We start from the raw sequence: 21,209 nt of genomic DNA, 5'->3' as shown, positions 1-21,209 counted from the left end.
TCACGCAGAAAAATAAGGCATATTTGAATCAACAAAACATTTTGTTGATTTGAAAATCCAGATTTTTGTTGAATCAACGCTAAACGTCAAAGCAACTTTTTCAAAACAACAAAAGATTTTTGTGGAATTGAGAAAATCAAGGTTTGTTTCAACGCAAAATCGGCGTTGATTATATTCAACAAATTTTTTGTTGAAGCAAACCTTGTACAGGCTGATTCTACAAAACATTTTTCTGCGTGTTGCAACTTGAAATTTAGAATGATTTTACCCGTTTTTATATTTATCTACTAGTTTGTAGTATGAGATGCTACAATTTTCAAGAATAATGATGTAGTTTAATTATTATATTTGCAAAATTTAGCAAATTTTTAAATTATTTCATTTTTGATTGCTTTTTTGATTTGTTTTTTTTTTGTTGAATATACATTTTTTTACATCGCTAAATGCCAAACTATTTAAAGATGACATTCAAATTTTAAATATAAGTAACAAACATCGTGTTTTTTATCATTTTCACTTGTTCGAAGTGTTAATTGCTACTAAAGTATTGAAAAAAAATACTGTATGGGTAAACATAAAAATCTCAAAATATATTTGTTACTCACATTTTAAAAATTTGTAAAGTGGTTATCCATCGAAATATTTATGGATTTTCACTATTTTAGTGACGAATGACCTTCCTTTGGTTGAAGTCACCTTAGTAAAATAAAGAACAACTTTCTTAGTGTTTGTGTTATTTATGTTCAATTTACGATAAACCACGTGGACACATTTTTTAAAATAAAGACCCCCTCCCCTATCTTGTTCTGGACAATTGTTCATACCAAGATTGTTAAAGATTGATAATTTTTTCGAAGTTCTTTAACAATCTTGGTTCTTTTGACGATAACGGACGATAACTCATTTTTTAAATCTTCATATATTAGTTAAACACTCAAATTTCCATAATTTGAAACGAAACGAAATGTGGCATGCATTTTCACTTTATTAGAGTGGGGCAAATTGGGACCACAGTTTGAATAGGGCCAGCTGTTCCTAAAGAACTTAAATGCTTTAAATTTGGAAATCGATTCAGTATTGTTGGTGTTCTGTATCTCTTTCTCGAAATTTCAAAATATTGTGGAAAAGCATTCACCCCAGATGACGAAACTAAAATTTTCACAAAATACCGTTTTTTTTTTGAAAAAAAAAACATAAAATTTAATAATTTGCAATGTGGGATCAGACTAAGCGAAATACGTTTGCATTTTCACTTTATTGGAGTTTTTTTTGTAAAATACTTATGTTTACAAAAAATACCGTATTTTTTCAAGAAATACTCAAATTTGCATAATTTTAATTATCAATCTCAAGCGAAGTGACATTTGGTATAAATTTTCAATTGGTTGGAGTTTTGTTTGTGAAATACTTAAATTCTAATACGGTATTTTAAAAATATGGTATTAAATGACAATTTTGAAATTTTACAATAAAAAAATTATTAGGTGTAAAAAAAACAAAATATCGATTCGCTAGATATTGCACTTTAATAAAATTTAGTGTTTTTGAAATAAACACAGTTATTTATAAAAACTTCAGTATTTCACAAAAAAAAATTAGAAAAAGGAATAAGCATACAAAATTTTGATTCATTTGGTACCCATATCCATTTTTTCTTTGTATTTATGGAAAAATACGATATTTTGTGAAATATTTAGTATTTTCCAAGTAAAAATCGCTGATAAGGCCGATGCAAATATTTTTAAAAATTGTTGTCCCTCGGCCCTAGCCAGAATTTCAACATTTCAGTGCATTAAGGCATGCAAAATGCAGTGTATAGCAGTACAGTCGATTTTCATGTTTTAGATTTAGTTTTGGATAAATCCAAGTCCAAGGGAATGCACTTTAAATTATTTCAGCTGATAACACTTAAAATTAGATTGATTTTTTGAAGATTTTTGTAATTTTTGATTTTTCGGAACTTTTTTTTGAGGGATGGGTGGAAATGCAATCGAAATTTCGCTTCGTTGGGATACCCATTGCAAATTATGAAAATTTAAGTTTTTTCGCAATAAATACGGTAGTTTATTAAAAAAAGTAGTATTTTACGAAAAACAAAAGAAAAGCGAAAATGCCTACAAATTCTACTTTGTTTGATACCCATATTGAGAATTATAAAAATTTAAGTATTTTCTAAAAAATCATTTTTTTTTGTGAAAATTGCAGTATTTTGTGAAGAATTCAGTATTTTACAAAACACTTGAATCAATTGAAAATGCCTACAAAATTTAAATACTTTGTTAAGTATTTTCGAGAAAATACGGTATATTGCAAAAAATTGGGTATTTTTCAAAAAAAAACTCTGATTAAATGAAAATGCATAAAAAAACGTTACTTAATCCACCCTAAGGTCGTTGGCGCCTTCCTCACATTTTAAGAGTAATGCTATCCAAAATAGACACAAAAGGGCGGACCTTTCAGTATTCTACCAATTTGACTCATTATTCATACCATCAGATTGGGTAGTCAGATCTTCATAATTCAGGGCACTTATGTGCTTATAACTTTTGATAGGGTTGTCAGATCTTAAATCTTTTGAATTCGTTTGAAAGGTCTTTTGATAACCTACCTAACGACAGGTCGCATGATAGATCCGGACAACGTTTTCATCAAAATATCGGAGATCCGACTTCCGAAAAGTGCATAAATAACACTTAAGTGCTTTTAACTTTTGATAGGGTTGTCAGATCCTCAATCTTTTGAACTCGTTGAAAATGTCTTTTAAATACCTTTCTTAAAATGTATAGCATGACGGGATTTCTTACAAAAACCACCCTTTTTGCAATCTTCCGGACTTTTGTTTAAATCGTTTTTTTAGCATAACTTTTGAAGTACTTAACCAAACTTTATAATTTTCAATAGCGACTTATGGGACCCCAAGACGGATCGAATGAGACCAAAACAGACAAAATCGGTCGAAATAACCCAGGGCAAATTTATTGATCAACATCCCATCACACACACAGACATTTGCTCAGAATTTGATTCTGAGTCGATATGTATACATGAAGGTGGGTCTAGGAGGTCAAATTAAGAATTTAATTTTCCGAGTGATTTTATAGCCTTTCCTCAGTGATGAGGAAGGCAAAAAGCTTTCAAGAGGCGCTTTCAACAGAAATCAAGTTATAAATAGCTTGGGAGTTGTTCAAATATTACGTCCAGAGATTTTCGGGATTTCAGACCTCCCCCTCCTTCGTGTCACTTTCACAAATTCAAGACCCCCCACGGACGTAATTTTTGAACGAACCCTTAATGGGAAGTGCAAAATATGTTGTTGAAATAGTGAAAATCTGTAATTTAAATGGCATTAGGACCGAGTCCTTAACCTGTCAAAAATACCAAAAATTGTTTGATTTTCCGAACCTCCCAGCTTTGATGCTATGGGAGAAGGTCTCTCTGGTTAACACAGTTTGACAGTTTAGATCCACACAGTCGACTCTCTGGTTGTCAATATCCAAGGGACCGTCGAGGAAGAGAAGCATCAGTTTACAGAACGATGCAAAATGAAGGCTCGATTGAATTTATTTTTTTCTTGTTATCCAGCTATGGGAGAGACTCATGGCAACGTCCAGCAAACAAAAAAAAAAAAAAATAAACAAATGTTCGTAAAATAGTAAAAAGTAAAATAATTGACAACCGGAAGAGATTTTTAAAGCAAAAAGAATCCAAGGGACCGTCGAGGAAAAGATCCTTCAAGCAAGAGAAAACATCGAGGAATAAAAAGAATCGAAGTATGCAGTTTGGTTTAAAGGGACTGAACAATTCATCGGTACATGGAGCAATGTTGATATCGAGAAGATCGGCAGCCAGAGAGTCGACTGTATTGGAAATCGAGGTTCGAATCTGTCCAGGCATGTTTTTTCAATGATTTTGTTTTCAAAATTATTTCAATCTAGGACATTAGAATCTACTAATTACTTTTCACGACTCTTTCTTCGTCCAAAAACGATCTCCGCTGGGCAAAAAGTTACGGCGCAACACGAGAACCTTGGCAATTATTACCGGCTAAGAATTTCATTGAGCCTGCCGTGAACGCGCCAATTGGCCGGATTAGATCGGCGCGAAAAATGTCGTTGATTGGATAATGGCCACTTTCTTCGCGCGCAGACCTTTATCGCACAAAACATCATCACTCTTTTGTGTGATGCAAACAACGCCGAAGGAAGGTGGCCCCCTTAATTGAATCAATTTCGAACGTGTCTCGGGATAGAGAAGTGACGACTCCGCTTGCTTAGGACGCGGGAATCAGCTCAATTGATGCTTTTTGAAGTCGCGCGTGGAGATCCGGAGCCCCGCCAGAGTGTTGAATTTTGTACTGTAAGTCACACACAAATTGACGTCAATTACATGCACACTTGTTGGGTGCGCTGTAAATTGACCAGTTAAGGTGGGGAGGAGGGGGAAGAACGCTGAACATAAATCTTACCGTCAGGATTATCTATCACGTTTGCTCAAAACAAATGAATTTGTTCGGTCTTGGCGAAAATTTATGATTTACGAGGGTCTTGTCACGAGTATGGTGAAACACCGATGGTTTGGCATCTTGAAATATGAGTATGATCTAGTGGAGATGCACGATCATTCATCAAAACAGAATAACCTTCTTTTTTTTTAAATAATAAAATGCAACCACAAGCATTTTTATTCTACGTCAACACCAAAAAAAAAAAAAAAAAAGAGGTGTGGCAAAATGATAATTCCCACGGCAGAGTTCCCCGAGAATATCTCTTCTGCAGGAATGCTCCCAACCCGGAAGTTCCCTCCAGAGCGGCTGCTCTGCTATGCCACGCTATTTTCCGACTTAATTTATTCCATTATCGTGCTGCTGTGCCAGACTCATCATCACCTGTCTCTTCCTCCTACCGCAGTAACCATCAACATCATTATCATTACCCTATTTATTCATTCAAAATCGCGCAATGAAGACGGCATTGATGGTGGCGGTGGCAGTTGGTGGGAACGGCGCGGGCTAGAACTTTTTAATCAAAGTTAATAAAAGCAAGCTCTGTGGCAGCCAAGCTTTTCCGGGAAACTCCCACATTTTTCTGCACTGACTGACGCCCGAAACCGATCAAGGTGACGGGAAATTCATCGCCCGGTTGGCACGCGGAAAAATCCGTTTCGAAAGACTTTGTGTTTCGATTTTCAATATTAAAAAATTAAAACTTAACCCTCTACTGCCCAATTTTTAATTTTTTTGATTTTTTTTATTTTTCTCGTGTTTAGGAGGTCATTTTGAGCAATTTTTGTTCTACGTTGTTTAGTTTATGTTTGTTTTTGGTAGTATTTGGCTTATTCTAACACCTCCTAATTTTTTCTAATTTTTTTCATGTTTTTACAGTCACTTTTTCACAAACATTGAATATTACGCCCATTTAAAATGTTAGTCTTGATTTAATTTTTTTCAAAATATTTTTTTCGAAAAGATCGGAAAATTTCACGAATGTTTCATGTATTATCATTGAAAATCGGACCATTAGTTGCTGAGATATCGACATTAGAAAATGGTGGGTTGTTTTGGTGAGACTTAGAAAACTTCAATTTTCGTGTTTCTTTTTCTTAAAGCGGCTGTATCTCAGCAACCCGAGGTCCAATCTTCAATGTCTCTTAGACAATTTTATAGCAAATTTTCTGAACTTTTCAAAAAAAATATTTTTAGAAATGGCCGCTCATGGTCACTATTTTTAAAAATCGAAAAACTGCAAATATTTTGCTAAAATCAAACTTTCGGTGCCTATATCTTGAAAACGAAGCCCTTTATCAAAAAAAATGTAAAGTAGTTTTCGATTGCAAATTCAATTTTCCATTAAAAATTGATTTCAAATTTGTTTTTGCATGAAATTTGGATTTTTTCCAAAAATCACTATTTCATAACTTGGCGGCAGATTTTTTGACCATGTTTCTCTATAGCTCAAAAGTTGCGGATTTTAGTCCCCTAAACCATATCAAAAAATCTCGAAAATCAAAAAATACGTATTTTGGGAAATTGAGTTTTAGTGAAAAAAAAATTTTTCCGTGTACATATTTTTTTCTCAATTGTCCTCAACAATACCTACAACTTTGCCGAAGACACCAAATTGATCAGAAAATTCACTCAAAAGTTACAGCAGTTTGAATATTAACGTACAATTATTGTATGGACAGCAGCCAAAATTGTATGGAGACTTGTATGGGTGAACCAATGACATAAAATAGCTTATTTGGTCACAGGGAAGGCCCCCACAAAGTTTGAGCCAAATCAAAAAATACAAATAAAATCCATTTCCGGTTTTGGTAGAGAATTGCTCTTGTTGCAAATCGAAAAGGGCGACTTTTGGTTTGGTTCAAAATTAGGGTGGTTCATGATTAGGGTGATTTGGAAAATCTAACTTTTCAGGAATATTTTTGGGATTTTTTTGCACGTCGCTTTTTGACGTTCCACGAAAAACACGTTTTAATGTTTGACCTTGAATAAACAAAAAAAACGCAATGTAAACAATAACAAAGACGTTTTGTTTGGCTGACAATTCGGGACATTGTCCAGAAGTTTGGTTGAAGTTGGTTGCTGGATTCCCGAGTTTTATTTACAAATGTTGACCTGAAAACCCTTTGCCCTTTGTCGCACTTACATCAATTTTCAGGGTGTGTCAAGATAGCACGACAAGATTGAAACTTCTCTCATATGAAAAGTGACAAAAATGCACGAAATTTTTTCGGTTTTTATTGAATATCTCAGGATTGAAATCGAATTTTGGGGTTCTGTGAAAGTCAAAAGGTGAGGCATTGTGAGCTGCACAAAATGGCGTTCATAACTCAATTTGGCCCAAAATGAACGAGTGACAAGATAGCACAACAGCGACGATATGCTGGAAATTTAAAATAATTTATTTCAGCCTCTTATAAATCGTAAAAAAGATTTAGATTTAGGAATTTAGAAAATGAAATCTCAATAAAAAAAAGAAATTTTAGTCTTCCATTGTAGTTTACCTTTTTTAAGGAAGACTAATTCTGACTTGATATACGCAAGAGCAACAGTTAATAAATACTTTTTTTCGCTAGAAACTTGATTGTCACTTTAAAATTGGCACCATCCTTATCATTAATTGATTTAAATATTTATATACTTTAGTGTGTGCGAAGATTGTTTTAAGTGAATAAAAAATCGACTGGGTTGCCACTTTTTTAAGTACTCAACGAAAAACCAAATGTTGACCTGAAATTCATCGCCCGGTTGGCACGCGGAATGAATTTTGTCATTAGTAAATGAAAAATAATTTTTTTTTTTCGAACAGTCATCCAACATATTCGGAACACCCACATAGCAAATAAAGTAGTAATCCAGCTGCGTGTTAAAGGCTTGGGTGTAAAATAAATTTTGCATTATTTTATGAAATTCTGTTTAATTTTACACCCTGAAATATGTAGCCTATCAGTATGGGAAACCTACTTGACCGAAATGTCAAGCACACGTATACTTTTATTTCTTCCTGGCCGAGCGGGCTAAGGCGCCGGTCCTTACTGTAGGTGCTGGGTTTGAGTCCCGTCGGTAGCAACTTTTTTTTTTGTTTTTACAAAAATTGTACATGCAGCGTGTAATATTAAGTGTCTTTTTTGACGAAGCTGCATGCTTTTGCATTCGATTTAACCATCGGATTTTTTGCTGTGTACAGCATTGCCTTGGCGTTCTCGATTGCGAGATTCCTACTCGAAACTAAGTGTCCGAAGGCTTGATTGTTGAGGCAATTGCAAACCTCTTTTTCACCTTAGCTTCCATCCACCCCGGGATTCGAACTGACGACCTTTGGATTGTTAGTCCAACTGCCTACCAGTGACTCCACCGAGACAGGATCCAGGGAGACGACTCCTACACCTGGACTGAGCTAACGAACTAACCTTTTTAAGGTTAGTCCGGGGCCAAGCGTAGTAGTGAAAAAGATGTTCGCCGAAAATCGAGCTGATGTATTTTTCGGTATCTTTTAACCGACCTTTCGTGCGCGAGAGGGGAGACATGTTGCTTTCCGATTTTTTCTCTTGATGAGCGGCAAAAGATTTTCTTTTGATGATGATTCTTCCATCGATGATCATCGGAAAGGTATTTGAATTGCCTATCCAACGATCGTTTTTTTCATATTCAGAGAGATCTGGATTTATAAAAAAAAGTTACAAAAATAGCTATAACTTAGGATAGAGTTGCTGGATAATTCATACAATTTATAACGATTATTGGCCCCATTAATTTAATTTTTCAAAAAAATTTAAAATATTGACCGCAATATCTTGAATTATCCTAGGATTTCAAAGATAACTCTCGAGAGAATACTATGGTGTTGAAATAAAAAAAATAAGAATGAAATCAACCAAAAGTATTTACCATTTATTACCAAATTTCTCGGTAAGTTTTTAAAACACACGGTAGGAGAACAGCATCTAACTCTATCGTGCCTCTAATGTTGGCATATCAGCAAGTTTCTATCAACAGTTTTACAACAGTAAAACAAAAGCAATAAACAGTTCTAGGGGAATAATTCCGGGAAATGGATCATTCTCACCATTGGACTTCTGGGAAATTGGATAGGTCTGATCAACGTTTATAACTCGGAATATTATATTTATACACCCAAAGGAAAAATATGTATCAGTTGATTTGTTGCAGAAAATGTTACGATTTAAAACATTTTTTGCAGCAAGCCCGTAGATCATTTTTGCCCGTGTGTAAACATGTCAGCGATCTGCAGTTCTCACCAACACATATAATGCTGGCGCGTCCCCGAGCAACACTTTAGAGAGTAGAATATGTTGGTGCTCTGTCTCTCGCAATTCATCAAGCGTCCATGGCGCGGTGGTTGCGTTTCGGACCAGTTACCAAAAAGTTGATGGTTCAATCCTCATTCGAATAAGATTTTTTTTTCGTAATACCAGCAAACAGCAGTCGGTAATGTCGATAATTGTCGGTAACGGGCAAAAATGCCATACCCCTATATCGCAAAAAATGGGTGTATCTTTATATTAACGGTATCGCCAGGTTTGGATACAAAACAGCATTCAGATTCGCAGGCAACTTGGAACAAAGTTGTAAATATTAGTGCGTCTATCCCGGGAATTCCCGGGACAAAATTCCCGGGATTTTTTCAAATCCGGGAATTCCCGAATCCCGGGACTTTTTTATAATTTGTCCCGGGAATTCTCGAAATATAAAAAAATATCAAATTTGGTTTGGAATTTCAGATTTGGTTTTGTAAATAGATGAATAGTTGAATACTTGGCAATTGATTATAATTTAAAAGCAATAAAATTTGTATTCGGCATATACTGCCTTACTACGCATAATAATCCCATGTTAAAAAAAGTGCAGTTGAGAAAAACGCGATTGAAGTTTTTCGACTAATTCCTGTGAATCTACGTGTAATTGTCCCGGGGTCCCTATTCGCCTCATATGTCCCTAATCACCCCAGTTAGCAGTATATCACTTCATTTGTAATTCTCTCGATAAACAACAGGTAAACAAGACATAATGCTTCTTAAAACTATTGATTTGGTGATAGAAAATACTTGTTGGGACAAATATGCGTAGAAATGCAACGATTGGACAAACAGACTTGGTGTTGTTTTTAAAGAGTTTCCGAACAAAGCACTAAATTTTACGTGTTTTTCTAAAAGTATACGTCACACCAAATGGAAAAATGACAAAAAGTCAAAATCGCCCTGAAATGACATGGAACAATTATGCATAGAACGGCAGTATACTAGCATTAATTTGGCTTATAAGGGAAAATTGTTAAAATTTGAGTTTACAGATCCGCAAACTGCCTAGCGCTTTAAATATTTTTTTATTAAATTTTATTTATTTTTTAAATACGGTAATTATACTTACGTATATTTATGATTTTAAATTTGAAAAAAGTCATTAAATTTGTTTTCATCTAACACCGGCATCTGGGGCAAATCAGGACAAATGCAACGAATAAAGACAGCTATTTAAATCAATGTTTTGATTGACTTTGGTTAAAACCTGGGGGTGAATAGAGCGGCTCAAAAGCGGAACCGTTTTGAACTGTCAAAGCGGAACCATTTTACTGTTCGCCAGAAGCAGCAAGTATTGTAATCGATCATTTGGAAAATCATTGTAAAAGCAAATGTGGTTTGTTCATTTTCTTTTTCTTTTAACATTTTTATTATATTTTTTAACTAACGAACCTTTTGTGATTATTTTTGGAATTACCAGAATCATTACCAGTAAAATCGTCATCGAGCCATTCTTTCTCCAATGAACCCACTTCCTATTGGCTAATTCCCTTTTCAGCGCCCATCTTGAGGTCGTCTTCATCAGTTAATTCCGCTCGAATGGTGGGCACGACTCCCTTTTTCTAGTATAAAACGTTATTTTTCCAGACGGTGTACTTTGTCTCAAAATGTGTACTGTACTTTCGGGAGCTCTTGCTTACATTTTGTTCCAAACCGACTTTGCAAAACTACACCCACTTCTGCCACAATTATTTGTCTCCCGAAAATTTGAAAAAAAAATGCGCAAAGCAGATTTCAAAACAAATTAATCAAGTGCAAGGGAAAAGTCACGCTTGTGCTTGAACCACCTTCTACTGTTTTGATGTAAACAAAGTGGGATCATTCGAAAATCACGCTACGCATTCCCTCTTTTCATCACCCAGTTTAAAACAGACACAGAACAAAGCAATTAGTACACCGATTTCCAAATTATTGCTATAAAATCTCCTGTACCTATTCAGTCTGTAGCCCCGATTTTCTCCAGTTGGCGGTAATAACTTAAAACTAATTAGGTTTTTTTTTTTACATAAAACATGAAATTCAAAACTTATTAAAAATTTTGAATTGACTGGTATCACAAATAATGATGTCGCTTCTTGTTTTTTTTTAACATTTTCAAAGAAATTTTTCAAGCTTTTCTAGTCATGGCATATCAAAAAATATATAAAAGAAATATATTTAAAAAAGACTTATATAATATGAATCGAATAGGATTAAAACTTGTGGTTTATTTAAAATCCAAAGCACAAAAGAACATTTTTAATTTCTTTTAAGCTATCTAAAACTGTCGTCTTGTTTAGATTGAAATTCAGATTATCACCAATTAATAGTATTGAGCTAATTCTATGATTTTAAGCTTGAAAAACATAACAAATATAATGAAAACATAGATTTTATAACTGTTTCAAAAATTTCCCGGGATTTCAAAAATATTTTTACCGTTTCCCGGGAAAATTGGACGCCCTAGTTAATATTGATGAATTAATTGGTTTCCTTGACATTTTCCATTATAAGAAACCAGTGAATCGAAGGTCCATTTGCACACCTGTTTCGTTGAAAGTGGATGTAATAAATAGAATTTGTTAAATAATGATATTTGCGTTAAAATAAATGACGTGAAAATTAATGCCAAAATGTGAGATACTGCGATTGCCAAAAAATAGTACTAAAAAACTCAGTTTTGCCAATGTTGATTACTTTTTCAATGCAAAAAAAAAATATCAAAACATGGGCATCCACCCTACCAGCAATAATCGTGAAATAATTTGCTTTCCCATTGATGAATGATGGCTCATTCGAACTGTTCCAACAAAGTCCCCACTCATTCTCATCTAAACTTCATCAAACCCTGCCCACTACCTTTACTCACTCCGCACCGCCGTCCCATTTCCCAGCGTGATGACAGTTTGATTTGCTGGTGCTCCGATAAGGTGTCTATTTGCAGGGTTACCAGGTCTTTAGAGTAAAAAATCTGGCAAAAAATCTGGGAAAAAACTGGCAAGCCACTTTTCTTAAATTAATATGCAATTTTTTGTTCAAAAACAGTGTATTTTCACTTTTTATGCATTATAGCTTCACAAAATAAACAAAATACGTCAATAAAACGTTGTGTGGAAGAAATAGAAAATTATTTTTTTCTAATTTGCGCTCAAAAAATCTGGCAATGCCAGATTTATCTGGCAACCTGGCACCCCTGTCTATTTGTACGTGTCTTTGTGCGTCGTCCCCTTCCACACAAAACCTCCTCCTCACCTTCAAAAACTTACGCCGAGCCGAGATTTGATAATGATATTGTTGTTGAGCGAATGAAATATGCAAATTACGGTCGATTATTGCAATTCAAGGAGCTCCGCCACAGCTCCCGTGTCTTCGGCCACCGACATTCCATCGCACACACTTTGCTTTGCCTATTGCAGCAATTCAGGGTTGGGTTTTGAGCAGGTTTTTTTTTCTTTCTCGGCGACGCTGTGTGAGTGAGTGAGTCTCTCTCAAACGATTTTCACGGAGCTTCTCTCCCGTGAATGACATTTTCCCAGAGAGAACACTAAATTAAGCGAGAGAGCATCTGGATGCTGCGTACGGTTGTGTGTGTGACCACCCGTTATCGGTGGAGCAAACTTATCACACGGTTGATTGAGCTCACTCACACTACGTGAAAATCGCTTTGTGTGCGTGCTTCCGCCATCCGTCAGTGGTTTTGACACGGCCGTGCGAACTGTGTCAGCAGCGGCTCCGACAAGAAGCAAACGTGTTGTGAGTGGTAATGTTTGCCCCACCACGATTGCCAACATTCAGGGGGTAATCCACGTCAAGTGTCATCTGGTGGAGACTGTTGGAAGGTTGCGCGGACCTCCCCGTTTTATGGTTGTTGTGGAGATCGCGATTAATCTGAAATTCAAATGTAGTGCGACTCTTTCGATGAGGGGAAACTTTGGGGGGGGGGGGGGGGGGGTTTGATTTGCGAAACAGTTGGAGTGGAAAGTTATGCTGGGGAAGATACTAATTATGAAACGAATTGAGGAGTTATAAATGTCCGTTCAAAATTTTAAGCTTTCTTCATGATAATAATTTTAAAGTTCTATAAAAATGGAATTGTTACCCGATTTATTGCTTTTTTTTAAGGTACTTTCATTATTTACTTCTTGTATATTTTTTTAGTACTGTGTATGTCTATACAAGCATTTTTCAGTACATAGCAAAAAATGTAGGAATCCAGATGCGTTCAAAACCTGGGTGAAATAAATTTAGCATGAAATTTTCTGTAATATTACACCCTGAAATATGTAGCCCATCAGTATAAGCAACCTTCTTCTCCATTCTTCTTCGGTCTGCTGGCCGAGCGGGCTAAGGCGCCAGTCCTTACTGTTGGTGCTGGATGCTGGAACTTTTTTTTTATGTTTACAAAAATTGTACATGCAGTGTGTAATAGGTGTTTCTTTACGTGGATGATGTGCATGCTTTTGCATGCGATTTTACCATCGGATTTTTTGCTGTGTGGGTAAAATAGAAACTTTTTCTTTTATTGATTTTTTTTGTTTAAATTTTTATCATATTCGTGTTCCTAAGTTAATTTCACAAAAGAAGATTGACTCACGAATATGATAGAATCATCACCAAAAAAAAGGTATCTAAGGAGTCCCCTGAGCAAAAATGTACAACCAAAAAATGTATTGATAGCAAAAGTGTCTATTTTATGTGTTAAACTGCTTACTCAAAGCGTTTTCAGGCTCAGATGATATCCCAGATGTCCCCTACAAGCTCCAGGTCGAATCGAGTTGATATCTGGATGGAACACTCTTTTATATTAGTTTGAAAATTGTGCTATTTTTTTCACTTAAATGTCATTAATTCCCTTTAGATTTAACCAATTGGGATGCATCACCCCTCTTTTTGTTGCATTTTTCAAGACCTTTCAGATGTATTATGAAGTTTCCAAACAGCCCCTGAAAATTTCAGGCAGATTGGTGAGGTCAGATGGGTACGCTTTGCTCGTGGACTCGCTCTTAAAAGTTAAATTTTTTGATCTTGATTTCATTCATTTTTTCATTTTTTTTCATAGCTCGGACTAAATTATAATATTTTTCCATAACCGGGATTTTTCCATAACCGGGAATTCCCGAATCCCGGGATTTTTTAGATTTGTCCCGGAAATTCCCGAAATTTGAGGAAAAAAAATCCAATTTTGGTCTGGGAATTTATATTTGGTTGTGGAAATAGTTGAACAGTTGAATACTTAGCAATCGATAAGCATTACAATTTGTGTTCTGCATTTATCAGCATTTAATTGGCTTATTAAGATGTTACATACATGTAAATCGGCAAAAATTTCAGAAGTTGGTAGGAGCACACACTTAAACGTTTTTTAAAATCTGTTTTCAGGGCATTAAAATATAAATTTTCAGCTATTAACAAAGCAAATTTGAATAAATTTTCAGCTATTAACAAAGCAAATTTTAAGATATTTGGTTGCATCATTATCGAGGTATAACTATTTGGAGTTAGCAGTTTCAAAAAACGGGAGCCACGATATCACAACACCGCTTTGACCAAATCGACTCAAAATTGTGGTGAAGACTCGTTAAACCGGTCCCGTGTGCATGACGAAGGCCGATTTTCAAAAAGTTTATTTTAAAAAATTGTCCCGCTCGTGTGGATCAATCGGACTGCGCACTGGCTCACAATCCAGAGGTTGCTGGTTCGAATCCCGCGGCGGGCGCTCTAAAATTCTTTGTGTAAATATGGGTATTCGGCGCCGTCGCTCCGTGCCATACCCTAGTACACTTAGGAGCCCAGGGCGGCGAAGTCCTTGTAGTTAAAAAGGAAGACACTAGTGGTTGGTACTAGCAATGGTGGCCGACAGCTATAAAGTCAACTTCGTTTTTATTTTAAAAAATGATAAAAATATTTTTTTGATTTTCATATAAAAAATCGTTAGTTTTTGATTTTCGTATTTCAATAAAAGCAAATTTTAAAATCGGGCTTCGTCATGTACACGAAATATATCTTGGGAGTCTTCACCCCAAATTTCAGACAAATTGGTCCATCCCATCTCGAGATATCGTGGCAACCGTAAATCAACTCGATTTTTAGAGAAAAACGCTGACAAAGTTTGACAGTTCACTTTGAGCATGGCAAAATTTTGAGCTTAAATCGTCTCTTAGGGGAAATATACCCATTTTAATCACCCTAAGCCGTTCGACCAATTCTCATCACTTTTGCAGTTTTCCGCTATTAAATCAACATTTTCAGATGTATCAACAATGGAGAGTTGCTTGCTCACTTTTATTTGAGCTATTTATTGCTTTGGAACAGTCAAAAAACACTTTATGAAAGCTGTAATTCATGATCAAAGTGCTGATAGGCCGATAATAGAAATAGGCTGAGAAAGGGTATAGTTCCCCTACTTAGTTTAATAATGAAATATCTTCATGAAACTTACTGGAGTGATTGCAAATCATCTTTTAAGTAGATTTAATAAATTTTCTGTAATATAAAATTTTGAGATTACCACATGTATGTAACCCCTTAAGGAAACTTGTTTAAAAACAATGTTTACAGATCTGCAAAATGTCTAGCGCTTTTATTACTTATGATATCAAACTTGAAAAAATCATCATATTATTTTGCATATGGATAGATTTTTTATTGATTTTGGTTAAAACAGAACAAAACAAAACAATCATTATACTGATTTCCAAAATTAGTACTTTAAAATCTCCTGTACCTATTCAGATTGTAGTCTCGATTTTCCCCAGTTGCAGGTAGTAGCTTCAAGATAATTTTAAAAAATATGTGTTATGCATAAAACATGAAATTCTAAACGCTGGTATAATATTATTTGTGTTCGTTTCTTGTTTTTTAGACAATTTCAAAGAAATTTTTAAGCTTTTTTAATTTATAATATTATAAAAAACGCATTTGATTTGAATCACATTGCATTAAAAATTCTACTCAATCCAAAGCACAACAAAGTAAAAAAACATTTTTAATTTATTTTCTATCTAAAAACTGCTATACTTGTATCAATTTAAGTAAAGATAATAATAATAATAATAACTAATTAATATTTTTGGGCTAATTCTATGATTTTATGCTTGAAAAACATAAAAAAATATAATAAAAACATAAATTTTATGACTGTTACAAAAATTTCCCTGGAATATTTTTGTCGTTTCCCGGGGAATTCAAATCCCGGGAATATTGACGCTCTGACCATTACTCAAATGTCTTTTTAGTCCCCTGAAACATATTAAAAAACTTCGAAAATAAAAAAAACATTTTTGGGCATTTGAATTTCAATGAGAAAAAGTTGTATGAATTTGTTTTCCGTGTACCTACAACTTTGCCGAAGACACCAATTCGATCAGAAAACCCAAGATGCAAGATGCAAGATGCAGAATTTCAAACATTTACACATCCTTTTTAATTGATCTGTCCACAAAATTGTATGGAAATTTGTATGGAAAAACAAATGATGCAAAATTGCTTCTTTTAATACAGTGAAACCTCTTTTTTCGCGATGCGTTACGTTTTTCTAATTCGTCGATTTCTCTAAAACGACGCAACATTTTCGCAATCTTTTAAAAGCAATTTGTAGGTTTTGAGCAGATCTACAAAACGCTTTTTGAAGCTTTCAAAAATATTGTATGGTTTTAGCGAAATCGACGAAATAAAAAGCGTAACGCCACCGCGTAAAAAGGGGTTTCTCTGTATAGGGAATGGATAAATGTTCCATCCAAATCTAAAATTGACTTTCAAAAACCCGAAAAAAATGCGAAATCGTAGAGAACTGCTCCTCTACAAAATGTTATGTTCTGGTCATATCTTCCTACCTAGCAATAACTTTTCATGTTGGTTAATTCGAAAGTTATACAAACTGTTTATGCACGTTTTTCAACATTTTTACAGAACAAAAGTTAGTACTAGCCGTCAACTACTAATGAAATTATAAATTGGTGTGGTTTTTTGTTTTGTTAAAATCAGGGCAAACTTAGGGTTAATAACGAATGGACGTTATAATAAGATGTTGCCAAAAATGATATGTAAAAAAATCACATTTTAAAAATTTCGAGTAAATTTTCTTTAAATTATTTTGCAAAATAGCCAATTCAAACCTAAAAATGTCCAAAAATAACATATATAATTGAATTGAATGAAACCTCCGAAACAGGATTCAGAAACATTTCGTATCAGTCAATCTTTATTTTTTCTCTGTTAAGGGGGTCGTACTAATCAAATAAAAGGTTAGCAGGAGTCGATTCTAGAAAGCAACATTAGCCCAAAGCAGTTATTTAAAATGCATTTATCGTCGATTGCATTAAATCTCTGCCCCCTGCACATTAAATCACTCAGCATTCCACCTGTCACCGCTGAACAACACAAAATGATTGATGGCGACATTTCAACAAAGTGAGACCCACCCCAAATAATTTTATTTAAAAAAAATATCAGATTTGTCACCAATCGAATGCACTTGACCAACCAGCCAGTCGATTTCAGTCCCGGTGACAAATCAAACTGACATCTCTCTCTCTCTCTTGTCGTCATCAGCTTGTTATTTTTTTTTCGCCTCCCCTAACCTCCCTTTCCCATTTGACACTTCTTCCCGCTTTGAGCTTGAAGTTGATTGATAAATGCATTTTAAATAGGTGAGGAAATTGAGAATTTTGCCGCTCGCTTCCTGTCCACGTGGTCGCCCAGGTGGTGCTCCCTTCTTTTAAGGGGAAGTTACAAAGTGCCCCCCCGATCCGTGGAAAAGCCGGAAATTGATTTGTTGTTTCGTGGAGAAATTCAATCAACTAGTTTGATGGGTTGAACTGAACTTCAAAATTGTTCAAGAGTGCTTTTAAAATTCTGATGATTTTTTTTCCAATTCTATCTTTTTTCGTTGCAGGAATCCCGTTGTAAACATTTTCTAGGCGCTGTTGTGTCAACGATTCGAAAGCAGACGATATGGTGAGTGTTGCTTCGAAAATGATGCAAACTTAAAATTACAAGAAACTCAGAAAAAGCAACATAAGCTTCCCTAGCAAAGCCCATTTACTTGAAGCAACATCCCGCAGAACATCAACTTGAGCCTGCCATCAACGGGTTTGAGTACTTCCTGTGGGAAAGTAGCTCCCTGGCTGTACGCTAATGGAGACGATCCTGGCGTTCCCAGAATCCGTCCTGTTTCAGAGTATCTTGCTGTGGAAGTAGTCCTGTCGTCTCTCCAGGATACGCGATAGCATGTTTTGCCTATTTCTTCGTTCTTTGTGACGTAATTTTCCTCTCGTCTAAAAGCCATCACCATATTGCCCACACTCTTGAAGGCGGAGTGGCTCCCACTAAATACTGTGCTACGACTTTTCCTCTTTCGGGGAAGATTTTCGCGCCTTCTTTATCCTTTTTTTTTGGTACCGTCAAGTGGTGTAAAATTGACCTTTAAAAAAACATTCATAAACAAAAACACAAAAATTTAAGCAATATAAAAAGTCCTCCCACGGAACGGTACCCGGAAGTGCGATGAGGACAGGAAGTTGGTCGCGGCGTGATGCGAGATGAAGCGCCGCCGTTTTTTAATGTCATTTTAATGTATCGCGATAGCGGAGATATTCCTGCACGTGTTCCCTTTTTACGCTCTCTTACTCATTTTGCCTTGATGGGGAGAATTTTAGGGAGACAGAAAAATAGCGTGGAAAATTTGCTAGTTCATCGTGAATTTGCTCTTTGCTATAAAAGTAATTTAAAAAGATGTCTTACTTTTTTTCAATTCCTAAAACATATTGATGCTCTGTAAATTAGGCTGTTGCAAATATTTTTTGAAGTTTATGTCCCTTGACTCTGCCCAAAGTCGTCGCAATCACTCCCCCCGCCCTCCTTACCCGAGCATGGGTAAATAACAAGGGAAATGCGTAATAATACCTTTCTCTGGTATCAATACCAAATTTTGGTATTCCTGGACCCTTAAAAATTTGTCTTAAGGATTATGCAAGAGCAAAATGTGGTATCATACCAATTTAAGGTATTGTTTTGATATTGCAAAATTGCAGAATTTGTCAATGGTCGAACACCACATTTTGGTATTATTTTGGTATTAAAGTGTTTTATCAAATTCCTCTGAAACTATGGGAAAATTTTGACCAATTTTGACAAAATAATTAATTTTGCGCTAAAATGATGTCTCAAAGCGAATGCTTTCATTGAAAACCGGAAATTTCAAACTTGATTTTAAACATTTTTGATATACCCCCTACAGAAATGACTTGATATTGTGGAAAAATTTCTAAGTCAGGATGCCACATTTTGGTATTATTTTAGTATTAAAGTGTTTTATCAAATTCCTCTGAAACTATGGGAAAATTTTGACCAATTTTGACAAAATAATTAATTTTGCGCTATAATGATGTCTCAAAGCGAATGCTTTCATTGAAAACCGGAAATTTCAAACTTGATTTTAAACATTTTTGATATACCCCCTACAGAAATGACTTAAAATTGTGAAAAATTTTCTAAGTCAGGATGGCACATTTTGGTATTATTTTGGTATTAAGGTGTTTTATCAATTTCCTCTGAAACTATGGGAAAATTTTGACCAATTTTGACAAAATAATTAATTTTGCGCTAAAATGATGTCTCAAAGCGAATGCTTTCATTGAAAACCGAAAATTTCAAACTTGATTTTAAACATTTTTGATATACCCCCTACAGAAATGACTTGAAATTGTGGAAAATTTTCTAAGTCAGGATGGCACATTTTGGTATTATTTTGGTATTAAAGTGTTTTATCAAATTCTTCTCAAACTATGGGAAAATTTTGACCAATTTTGACAAAATAATTAATTTTGCGCTAAAACGAGGTCTCAAAGCGAATGCTTTCATTGAAAACCGGAAATTTCAAACTTGATTTTAAACATTTTTGATATACCCCCTACAGAAATGACTTGAAATTGTGGAAAATTTTCTAAGTCAGGATGGCACATTTTGGTATTATTTTGGTATTAAGGTGCTTTATCAATTTCCTCTGAAACTATGGGAAAATTTTGACCAATTTTGACAAAATAATTAATTTTGCGCTAAAATGATGTCTCAAAGCGAATGCTTTCATTGAAAACCGGAAATTTCAAACTTGATTTTAAACATTTTTGATATACCCCCTACAGAAATGACTTGATATTGTGGAAAAATTTCTAAGTCAGGATGCCACATTTTGGTATTATTTTGGTATTGAAAGGTTTCATCAATTTTCTCTGAAACTATGGATTTTTTTAAATTTTTGACGAGATAATTAATTTTGCGCTAACTTGACTTGAAACCCAAAAATGTTAAAGCTGATTTAATTTTTTTTTTTGTGATATACCCACTAATATTTTTTTCAAAAACGTTGAAATTTTTCTAAGTTGGGATAACCAAATACTTTGAAAAACGAGTCAATCAACAGATTATTGAATTTTGGTGAATTTCAATCCAGTTTCATTTTAATAATACTTATTTTTCAATCTTGTTTTTTTTTCAGAAGCTTCAAGAACTTCAAGTACAGCCGTTCATCAATGACAAATGCATTCGGTGTGGTGAAGAATATCACTAAAAACAACATGGAATCATCAGGTGAGTAGATTTGGTTGTTGCATAAGGATCATTTACGTTTTTTTCACTAACTGCAACTGCTGCACTAAAAATGGTATGAAAATAGCAAATTTTGGTATTACTTGTGCAAATACCAGCGACCGAAATGTGCTCTTGGTTGCCCAGTAATAGATGCTAAAATACCATGAAATCAAACCAATATCATGTTTGTGGAAGACCACAGGAATACCAAAATATGATTTTCCAAGGGCGCGGGAATACCTAAAATTAAAACCATGACAATACCAAGTTTTGGTATTCAAGCAATGTTCAAAAATCCAGAAGACCTCAACTTGGTATTGAAATGATTTTATTTTGTGGTATTATTTTACCTTTGTAATAACATGGTATGGTATTGTTGTGCCCTTCCACATACAAGCTTTTGGTATGATTTCATGGTATTTTACCATCTATTACTGGGCAACCAAGGGCACATTTTGGTCGCTGTTATTTGCCCAAGTAATACCAAAATTTGGTATTCCCGTGTTATTTACCCCTGCTCGGGTAATCATTCGTTTTCAAAAAATGTAAGTGTTGAAGAAAGTTTTTTTTTTGCCGAAAAAAATACTTTTTGCAGTACTGTTCAACGGAATTTTACAAAAAATTAAAATATTTTCAAACGAAATTAAACATTTTTAAAAATTCAATAAACACAGGGAAATGCATTATGCAATGCTTTCAGCTGATTGCAGTTAAAATTTCGTTAAAATTTTTAAGTTTTTTGAAACAAAAAGAAAAAGATTTTTTGAACCGATTTTGAAGAGGAAATAAGAGGAATTCACCAATCACCTAGAGGTGGATCAAGT

The 21,209-nt window shown here is 34.6% G+C and overlaps 1 protein-coding gene across 12 annotated transcripts in view; it reads left to right on the top strand.

Moving 5' to 3' along the window:
• Positions 1 to 21,209, top strand: part of LOC120425161 (tolloid-like protein 2) — a 349,823-nt gene that overhangs the window by 62,126 nt on the left and 266,488 nt on the right. For all 12 annotated transcript variants that reach the window (XR_005606479.2, XM_039589595.2, XM_039589594.2 and 9 more), the window contains exon 3: positions 17,693 to 17,754. The gene's annotated coding sequence lies outside the window, so the exon portion shown is untranslated. The remainder of the gene's footprint in view (positions 1 to 17,692; positions 17,755 to 21,209) is intronic.

The sequence above is a fragment of the Culex pipiens genome, chromosome 1 (genome assembly GCF_016801865.2).
Source record: "Culex pipiens pallens isolate TS chromosome 1, TS_CPP_V2, whole genome shotgun sequence".
Taxonomy (NCBI): Eukaryota; Metazoa; Arthropoda; class Insecta; order Diptera; family Culicidae; genus Culex; species Culex pipiens.
The sequence above is the reverse complement of the archived record's forward strand: the minus strand, read 5'-3'. Positions and strand labels throughout refer to the sequence as shown.